Source organism: Ascaphus truei, chromosome 1 (assembly GCF_040206685.1).
Source record: "Ascaphus truei isolate aAscTru1 chromosome 1, aAscTru1.hap1, whole genome shotgun sequence".
NCBI lineage: Eukaryota > Metazoa > Chordata > Amphibia > Anura > Ascaphidae > Ascaphus > Ascaphus truei.
The window spans coordinates 87,323,523-87,333,881 of NC_134483.1; the positions used below are offsets into that span (position 1 = coordinate 87,323,523).

Consider the following 10,359-nt stretch of genomic DNA (forward strand, 5'->3'; position numbering starts at 1 on the left):
GGCGGACCCGGCAGCGGTAGGGAGAGCGCCCCGATCGGAGGGCGCTCTTCCGCTGCTTCGGCGTGCGCCCGTCACACTCGGGCGCGCGCCAGGCTACTGCTGCGGCACAGAACGGGCAAATGCTCGAATAAACTGTGCCGCAGCAGTAGTTCCATATGTAGTATATTAGTCGGTCGCTCCTCCTCACAATCATCTCATATAACGTTAGACTCTTCTGAAATCATACATTGATCCAATTGAATCTTCCCCGACATCTCTGAAAAACAGCAAACACATTATGGTCAAAGATGGCACCTTAATATATGTGTAGCCGTGACAACGCGTTACACATCTCTATATGATTGTGTATATCCACGCGTTAATCACTTATATGTTAGAACTACAAGGTCACAACTAAATATCATTATTGATCATTTTGTTAATTGTGTTGCACGCATAACTATGTATATGAACTGTCCGTTGGCTGTATACATAAAAATGTGCGCGCACATCTTACTGTGCGCACGCACTTCACGCTTGGGTCGACAAAGTGTTAGCGCATGCGCAAAACAATGCGTACATTGTGCGTTCAATACATGTTGTAAATACCATTAACCATATAATATTTATTTCAAATCCAATTAAGGCGAAACTACATTCGTTCTAAACGCGTACATCTCTAATCTTTTTAAACAGACGTGTGTGGACGGACAGCACGGCCGATCACACAATGCGCAAATCCAATACGTGTGACGTCATGTTAAGCCAGCGTGAAGCGCACGCAAACACTCCTCCCACAGAATTAACATTGGGCTAACGCACAGTGCACGCCCACAAACACAGACGCGCACGCATGACACAGTGCAGTGACCGTAACTATAACAAACCGACACAGCCAATAGGCTTTGACGCGCGCACGTCGGTTGGGGGCGGGCCTTACATCCGTAATCCTTTTTAAGGACGCCTTGGCACATGACAAGGGTCCCACGTCATATGTGGCCGACCTGGTTTTTTTTTTATAGATGTTGCATGATAAAGAAACAGGTGTGTGTTACAGTTATGGTAACATGTTGCTATTATATGTTTTACGAGATAGGAAAGTAGGAATATGTATTCCGTGACCAATGTGTACTAATCTTTCTGGTTCTAGAATATTGTAATAGGAAACAATGTGTTTGTGACCGCTACATGTTATGCAGTCTGCAATGTAACGCTGTATCCACGCATTTAAAGTAAAAATGGTGGATAGACAAAAGTTTACATTTTTAACGGTGAGTCAACACATAACGATTGTTATATTTACCATTCTTCTAGAAGTAACACTTCGTCTGGCTGCAACTGCTCGCTCCAGAAAGACAATGCATTTGCATCCATGGTTGAGCCAACCGCTGAATCCTGTATGACACACATCTCCATGAGGCGCTCATAGGAATCGCCACTGCCTTCTTCAAACAATTGGTCTGGAGGTACGTTCATTTCTTCGTGTAGCCATTCGAATGCGTTTGCAGCAGAAAGGCTTTGTAAAACATCATAGCAGTTATGTTCTTGTAGCATGTGTGTTTCAGGAATGGAGGGTGCAGATATTGCAGCAGGTATCGATTCACACGGAACAGTAGTAGCGGATCCATTGCTATTGTTATTAGGAATAAATATGCTATTTATCAGAAGATACAGTATGTACCATGTTCCATGGTGATTTTAAATTGCGGTGCAATCTGCCAAAATCCATACCTTTCATGTAGGTTATCCTGCACATGTTCAAAACATTCATTTGTTGATAAAGTGAATCTTACAGAGGATTTAAAATTTCCTGAACGCCCAGGGTCTTGGTAATAAGGATATTTTGCTCTTATCAAATCATAGATCTGGCCCACGTTGGCTTTGTTTTCTTGAGTTGATATGATCGCCTCCGCAATCATTACTTTATACACTTTGTGTGGATGCATGTTGAGAATTAGATCCTCAGCCATTGCAGCGTCTCAAATAATGTGAGTGGAGTTGGACGTTCTCTCTTGAGAATGTGAAACTAGGTAAATGTTATCTGTTTTGTGGGTTTCTACCCAAGGCCACCATAAAAGTTACATGTTTCACTCCTTTTTGCAAACAGCAATTCGATTGTGTAAAAATAATTGGCAGACATTTGTGGTTTCTGATTGCCATTTCACTGTGAAAGTCAAATTAAGGTTTTTTTTATCTACATTCTCAAAACAAGTGTTGGATTTTCATTAAATAACAATATGGGTGAGGACAAAAACAGTGTTGGCATTATGAAAATAGTGCTTACACAGACATATAATGAGATATACACACAGCTGCTAATGTTTTTTGCTCTATGTGTTTTGCTACATTTGCCTGTGTATCTTTGTGTCTGCTTAACTCCCTGTCGGTGTCACAGAGGTTAACTGTGTGTATATGTAGATATATATATATATATATATATATCTCATAAACACATATACATATGTATATTGTACAATATATATATATGTCTCTAAAACCAATATTTAAATATGTGTGTATATAACTGTATTTAAGGGCTTATATGTTAACAGGGTTTTTTATATTGCTTTGACTTTTTGTAATGGTACAATATTATAGGGTTAGTATGTTTGAGGTCCTATTACATTCAGCTGTGTCGAATTTAGATTTACCATCAAACAAGGCCTTTTGTTAGTTTAGAAGGCCTGTAGTGTTAGAACCTATAATATATCTATTTAATCCAGTTGTACACTGAACATATTTATGCCACTAAGTAGGCCTTGTATGAAACCTATTTAAATGGTCATGAACATGAGTGAATTATGTGATTAATAATAATTTTAGGGCCATAGTGTTATAGGCTCAGATTATGTATATTTCATTAACATTAGGCCTTTATTATTATAATACTGTGTTTTCACAAGGAAGAATCAAGTGAATGTTGTGAAAAAAAAAATATATACCAGTTTAGATAGTTAAAATATATATATATATATTTTAACTATTACACTGTGTGTGTGTACATATATCCCTACATACTACATATATCTTACTAAACATTCACAGATATGGGATTGAAACCAGTACTCATACATGATGAAAGGACAACATTAAGAAGGTTCAAGCAAGGTGAAGGTAAGTAATATTTAACACTTAATCCTGCTCTACACGGACAATAAAGATGTAACCACTTAAATAGATGTTTGATTTAAGTTGCATGTGAATAATATTCACATGCAATGACTAGCTCAAATACCTATGAAACACACCCAAATACAATGTTTTGCAGCTAAGTGAATAGCAGCTTCTCTAAACATAGCAACTGGGTAATGTTGGACCATTACTGAACAGATGATTAATACATAAATATAAATTAAAATATTCATTCATTAGGACTGTTAATCTTTCCAAACCTTCATGTGTACAAGGACATACTTGAATGTTTGGAAACAACAGGTCTTCATCATACATACAATATTCATTAGATAATCTCAAGTGAACAAAACAAGGCCAAATACAGATATAGTTAATTATAACATTTATTATTTTTTTTTCCTTTTGAGACCGAGTCACAGGCCTGCTTGTTGTCTCTTGGATTTTTATTTTCCGTTTGGCTACAACTTTAAGCACAACAGAGGCACTTTGACTGGCCTGTGGCACTTCAGAGGCAGGGCTTGTGTCCAGTGACTGTTCACGGCCAGGGCTTGTGTCCAGTGACTGTTCACGGGCAGAGCTTGTGGCCAGTGACTGTTCACAGGCAGGGCTTGTGGGCAGTGACTGTTCACGGGCAGGGCTTGTGTCCAGTGACTGTTCACGGGCAGGGCTTGTGGCCAGTGACTGTTCACGGGCAGGGCTTGTGGGCAGTGACTGTTCACGGGCAGGGCTTGTGGCCAGTGACACTTGTGAACAAGTTGGTACACAGTGCACAACTGATGCTTGCTCCGTTTCATGTTTGGGTTTTTTGGTTTGTGTCCAAAAACTGGTCAGTAGTAACTGCTTGTGCATTTTTCTTTTTGGCGCCTCCTTTGTAGGTGTCAGCTCCAGAATTTCTACAGATGGCAGCGGTAGGATGTTGTCAGGAACATGCACAGAACTTTCAGCTACTTTACCGGTAACCTCCCGACCTGGGGAATGAACATCAGATGACTGGGGTGAAAAAGTAGTAGCATGTAAACATCCATCCTCTGATGGTGTAAAGCTGAATTGATGTGCTGCTGTAGTCATTCTCAAGTGATTAGCTTGGGTTAGCTGAACAACTATTGCTTCTAATGACGTGTTAATTTTTTGCATTTGTTTAGGCACTTCAATAAAGACTCTATGGAGATGTGACAATTGTGATATCGTTTCTTCCTGCAGTGATATCATCCTTTCGTGCACTGACATCAGATCTGAATGGCGACGATTTTCTGCTTCAACAATTATTTCTTCAGAAGCTACTATTGCAGCGTATGTGCTAGTTGCTGTAGGAATAGCCTGTGTTACTCTTTGAATGGGAACCTCTTCATGGTCACTTGATTGCATTTCTGTGTCTTTGGCGGCATCATCATCATCATCATCATCATCATCATGTGCTAAAAATAAATGTACACATAATGAAATGGCATGTTAATCTCAGCTGTTTTACTACACTGGCGACACACTTTATTCGAGCTCGGCTAGTCCCACGAATTCGGGTATACCCGGGTGTATTGAGGTTTGTGACTGTTTTCTGCCCGAGTGCATTGAGGTATTTTCAGGCAGGGATTGAAGCATTTTATTCCCGCTGGCTGCAATACTGCACAGTATTTATATATATACTGCATTACAATTCATGAATTTATGCCATCTGGTAGACACGCGAAGCATTGCAGCCTATTAAATCCTAATCATTATCATTTAACAGATCAGCTGCCCATCAGCCAGGCATGAACCCAGGCTGGGAAGGCAAACGCAACGGGGCTTGTCAGAGGTGAGGAGCGGCGCATTCCAGGTATCTGCCAGGTACATACTGGGTATTTGCTCGAATAAAGTGTGTCGGTGCAGTATGTAATTATACATTGTGATAACTAACACCTAACATGTTTTCATACATTTTATAATGTCACATTAAAATGTACCTTGACTTACGAATTCTGTTTGGACTCAGTGTTAAATAAGAATGAATGAAAAGTTGTTCAAAACTCACAACTCCTACATGATACTTCACATCACAAACACAATACATGTTGTATTAAAAAAAGTTCATTTTCACTGACAGTAAGTAATCCTATTTAAATAACATGTGCAAAACAAATAATGAACATTTTTAACATAACATATAGAAGAGAACATATTATAAGTCCTGCACCTCATACACTTTCCTTCCAGGTGTGATGAGCTGCATGACCCAGGTGAAGACACTTGTTCCTTCTCAGGTGACACATGTCCTCCAGGAGCAACTATATAGAACAATAACATCAGTTGTTAATTGACATGTGTAAATATTGAAGATAGTTACTGTATGTTGAGTTTTTATGGCTAACTAAAAGCATCAGTTCCTGAACTGAAAATGTGTGTGGCAAAGTGAACATAAATATTTGTAATTACAATGTACATGCCAGTGTACTTAGGTCTTTTTAGTTCTGTAACATACAACATACTATGTTTATGCAGTAATGCGTTAGGATAATATAATTAATATTGGACATACACTGCATATGTTGTGTACTCATATCACAATAATAATGTACATAACTATCATGAGATGAACTTTCACAATGCTTATCATTAAGAAGGTCATATTGGAAAAGTAATAGTTTTTGTTAGAGGATATGTGTGATACATTAATAGAAGCTGTTGCACGGCTGACTGTGGCTGCCACTCAACAGCACAACACATGCAGTGTGTGATAATGTGGTGTTGATATCAGTTGAACTATAGATCTGAGTGAACGAATGTGTGACGTACAGTTTGATAGCTAATGGCTTGTTGGGTGATTTAGTACCTAGAGTGAACCTTTCAAATGACTGTGATTACCTTCAGTTTTGCTAGTCAGGTTGTTAGAACGGTAGTCCCTCCCCCAAAAACAGTAATCACCCAGACCTTTCAATTACTTCAAGCAGGTGAAAATGGTGTCAACAAAGTTGACCGTAACATGACCCTGTTGTTTGGCTGTGTGCTGAACCCCACCCCCTCTGTTGACGTGTATGCTGTGATTACATATTAATTGCAGCTGCTTTAACACAATGGTAGATGAGCAAAATATTACTCTGAAGTGTGCAAGCTATGAACACAATGACATAACATATGCTACGTGTGCCTCATTATGATGTCTGTATATGACATGAAGCAAAAAAGGACCTTTTAATAAACCAAAACACATTTGTTAGTGCAAGTGATGTTTGTTGGCCGTTGCATGTAATATATTAGATACATGATTTGAAGAGCCAGTAATGTCGTGTTTGTAGGAGTTTCATAAATAAAATACACATTAATATAATATATATATATGTTCTGCACCAGTACCTAGTAATATTTTGTCATTCGCATGTCTTACACATGTGTGGTACCCTGTTGTTCCCCATATTCGTCCACCATAAATTGCTTCCACTGCAGCAAAGGATTGTGGGAATTGACATGCAAATGAGCACGCAATGCCATGTGGTATATTATTTAATGCTTTTAGTAGGATTACAACATATATGTATATTTTGATATATATATATAGAGAGAGAGAGAGAGAGAGAGAGACAGAGAGAGAGACAGAGAGAGAGACAGAGAGAGAGACAGAGAGAGAGACAGAGAGAGAGAGAGAGAGAGAGACATATATACATATATAGATGTAGGTATGCTTATATTGGGAAGAAAGTATAAATAGCAGCGGAAATGTGTAAAATAACTGTAAGCAACGACACGCCAAGTATAGTATCATTTCTCACCTGGTGGAAATTGTGAGGAATAAATTCCGATGTCTCTGTCACCGGGCAAACCCTCCACGACGACGGGAAGTAATTTTTCCCGAAGCAGCTCCTCCAATGGAGTTAAGATGAGACGTTGTGCTGGCGGCCCACCTCCAGTGGCAGAAGCATGCACGCGTTGGTCTTGTATTTTCTTTTTTAATTTAGCCCTAATATCGTCAAATCTCTTGCGACAATTCATCTTGTCCCTGACCCGATTCCCACACGCATTCACACCAATTATTATTTTGTCCCACATTTCTTTTTTGCTTGATGAACTTGTCCGCACTAGAAATACATACAAAATATATGACGTTAATTCATAATAATACAACCACCAGTTTCCTACACTGCTAGCTGTTCCAAGAGATAGCAAACATGCTGGTTTAGGTGTAATATGTGAAGCACATGAGCATTAACTTCTAAACCTAGACATGTAAGGAAGCTTGCATTAATATTGTATGCAGTTAGCGTAAATTGAACGCCTGAGTTTTCTTGTCGTTGTAACGCATGATAAAAAGATGTGTTTCAACAATAATTAACTTTGATAGATATTATGGACCCATATTTGCATATTAACAAAACTCACATGACCTAGGATCACATGTATTTGAAGAATGAATGGAAAGGTACACTTACCTACTAAATGTCCATACAGACTGTCATAGTGCTCCACAATCCCAGTGACAAGAGCTGTATTTTCCTGGTCATTGAAGCGAGGATTACGTGGATGCTCCACACGTTTCTTCCGAGCACGTTTAGGCTCAGAGCTTGCCTGCTGCTGACTGGACTCTCCTTGTTCCAATGGAAGAGACTCCAAAAGCTGGCCACCAGCAAGCACGCCACCACCAGACACCCCATCAGCAACTGAGCCACCAGCAGCACTCACACTCCCAGCAACAGCACTCGCACTCCCAGCAACAGCACTCGCACTCCCAGCAACAGCACTTGCACTCCCAGCAACAGCACTCACACTCCCAGCAACAGCACTTGCACTCCTAGCAACATCACTCCCCTGAACAGTACGTTCACTCCGACGCGTACTTGCACGAGTAGCACTACCACTCACACCAGCATCACTCTTCCCACGCTTTGCGGGCATACCTCTAGCACTCACAAAAAACAGAAAACAAATGTACAGCCAATCACACGAAACACTTCCACATACAAAACAAGACAAAGATGTAAACAAAACAACAAAGGACAAAGCTCTCACAATACACAACAAGTCTCTCAGTCAATATGCAAATATTAAATCGCCCAGCTCTGTGCGTCTCTCTCGCTCTCACTCCCAACAACACAGAGAATGATTAACAGTACACGTTGCCTTTAAATATGGCGCGCTATCCAATACATGCTTGCTTCGCCTGATTCAGCAAGAATTTTGATTGGCGAACCTAACAGCACCCCGCCATGCACGCCGATACACCTGTGTGTGATCGGCAAATCATCGTGAGAGTGGGCGGAATGGTTTTCGGCTTGATTCTGAAGGGATTCGGCACTTACTGCATACGGAGAGGGAAAATCGCCAATAACATGGCTAATCGGTAAGCTTGCCGATTTCACATTTTCGTCGCTTACTGCATGAGGCCCATAGTGTATGTGCATCAAATGTTTCTGTGAGAGGGATGAGTGCTATAAAGGGGATAGAACATATATGAAATATCTTTGAGCAGTATGTGCTTTTGATAGCTATGTAGGAGGGATCAGAGGTATGTGCTTTTTATAGCTATAGATGATGGGTGAGAGCCAAGTAATTCTGATAACTTAGAACCAGTGGCAGAGATTAAAGGTATATACCTCTCTGATGTCTATATAGGTTTAATGAAAGGTATATTCTTTTAAAATAACTGTTGGATAAATACCAGATATGTGTCTCTAATTCCTCTCTAGAGGGCATGAAAACTATTACTGAGAGAGAAAGAGAAGAGAATGATGTAATCCTAACAGAACTATTGAATGGATGAGTTGAAGGAACATCAAATATCTCTGTGAGAGAGATGAACCATATGTGCTTGTGATATCACTGTGGGAGGGATTACTGGTTCCTCTGTAGAAGGAACACATTAACAAAACATAGAATATAGACATTGATAGGCAGATAAGGGACACTTGATCTAGCTAGCCTGCCCAACTTCCTAAACTGATGTGAAGCCTCATACCCAACTTGATCCTATTCATATTTAAAATGCTTGTGTATCTATTGCAACATTTTTTAGTTCATGCAATTTCTTACTGGATTCATTTAACAACCTCTGTTAGAAGACTCTTCCATGCATACATTGCCAATTATCAATTAATAAATATTTCCTCAGGTTCACCTTGATCCTACCACTCACCAACTTCTGAGGATGAGCTCTTGCATGTTATTTAAAAATCACAGAGAGGTGTAAAATGTACAGTGTGTGCCTCTGCTACCTCATTGGAAGTGTGTTCAGATAATATCACTGGGGCATGGATGAGGTTGCATGTGTCCCCTATTTCCCTGTTATAAGCATGTATCATGCATCTTTTTACTTGTTGAACAGCATAAATAATTCATATACTATACAGTGGCACATTAGAGGCACTGTGGTTCACACTATAAACTGGAGTGTTGATTTTTGATCTACAGACATCCAGCACAGGGAGAGCATAATATTTATTAATAATAATAATTATTATTCATTGGCAAACTTTAAAAGAATAAATAAAAAGGAAACCCCAATACAATTAAAGCTATATTGGTTAGAACGGGGGATGGTCGACTAGAACCTTGTTACATCTATGGTGGGGATTTGTGACTATTTAGCAGACCGTCATATAGAAAAGTGACGCATGCAAATCAAAGGCTGCACAGAATCCCTATGCTTCCCCGACACTGGAAGTCTATTCCTGACAAATGGTTCCCGCTCACACGCATCTTTTTGTTGGTGCCTAAGTACTCCTTGAAATTGAAGTCACATTGAAAGCACTGCATATCAACAGATTACCAAATGCGTAGCAAATCTTGAATTAAAATGCTTAATGTATAGCCTTATTAGACTTCACTAAATCATCTTGTGACATAAATGTCTCTGAGGAAGTGACACAGGGTGTCACAAAACATACAGTACCACAGGCGATCTATTTATACTGCCACTGTAGGTGACACATACTGTAATTCAACAGAACTCACATTTTAATTTGATTACTTAAAAATATTTTAATGCAAGATAATTGTTGGGGGATTTAGATTATTCTTGAGCTAAAAACCTAAAAAATATAGAAATAAAAAGCATTATTTAAAAAAACAAAAACTTTTTTTTAACCTTCATTAGCAATTCCAAAGTGTGATTAAATAACATAGAAACATACAAATTGACAGCAGGTAATATTCACTTGGCCTGCGGCATCCCCTCGGAAGCGGAAAATTTCTCATAAGAACAGACCGCTTCCGGCAGCTGTGGATTTTACTGTCCCGGAGCTGCTACTTTTTGCTTTTCACCCCGAGGCTCCGTGGACAGTA

General features: G+C 39.5%; 1 long non-coding RNA gene across 1 annotated transcript; it reads left to right on the forward strand.

Moving 5' to 3' along the window:
- Window positions 1-1,298: 1,298 nt before the first annotated feature.
- Window positions 1,299-4,116, forward strand: LOC142469201 (uncharacterized). The gene is made up of 3 exons (XR_012788986.1): window positions 1,299-1,445; window positions 3,025-3,093; window positions 3,990-4,116. It is a non-coding gene; the product is annotated as an uncharacterized LOC142469201 (long non-coding RNA).
- The last annotated feature ends 6,243 nt before the right edge of the window (window positions 4,117-10,359 follow it).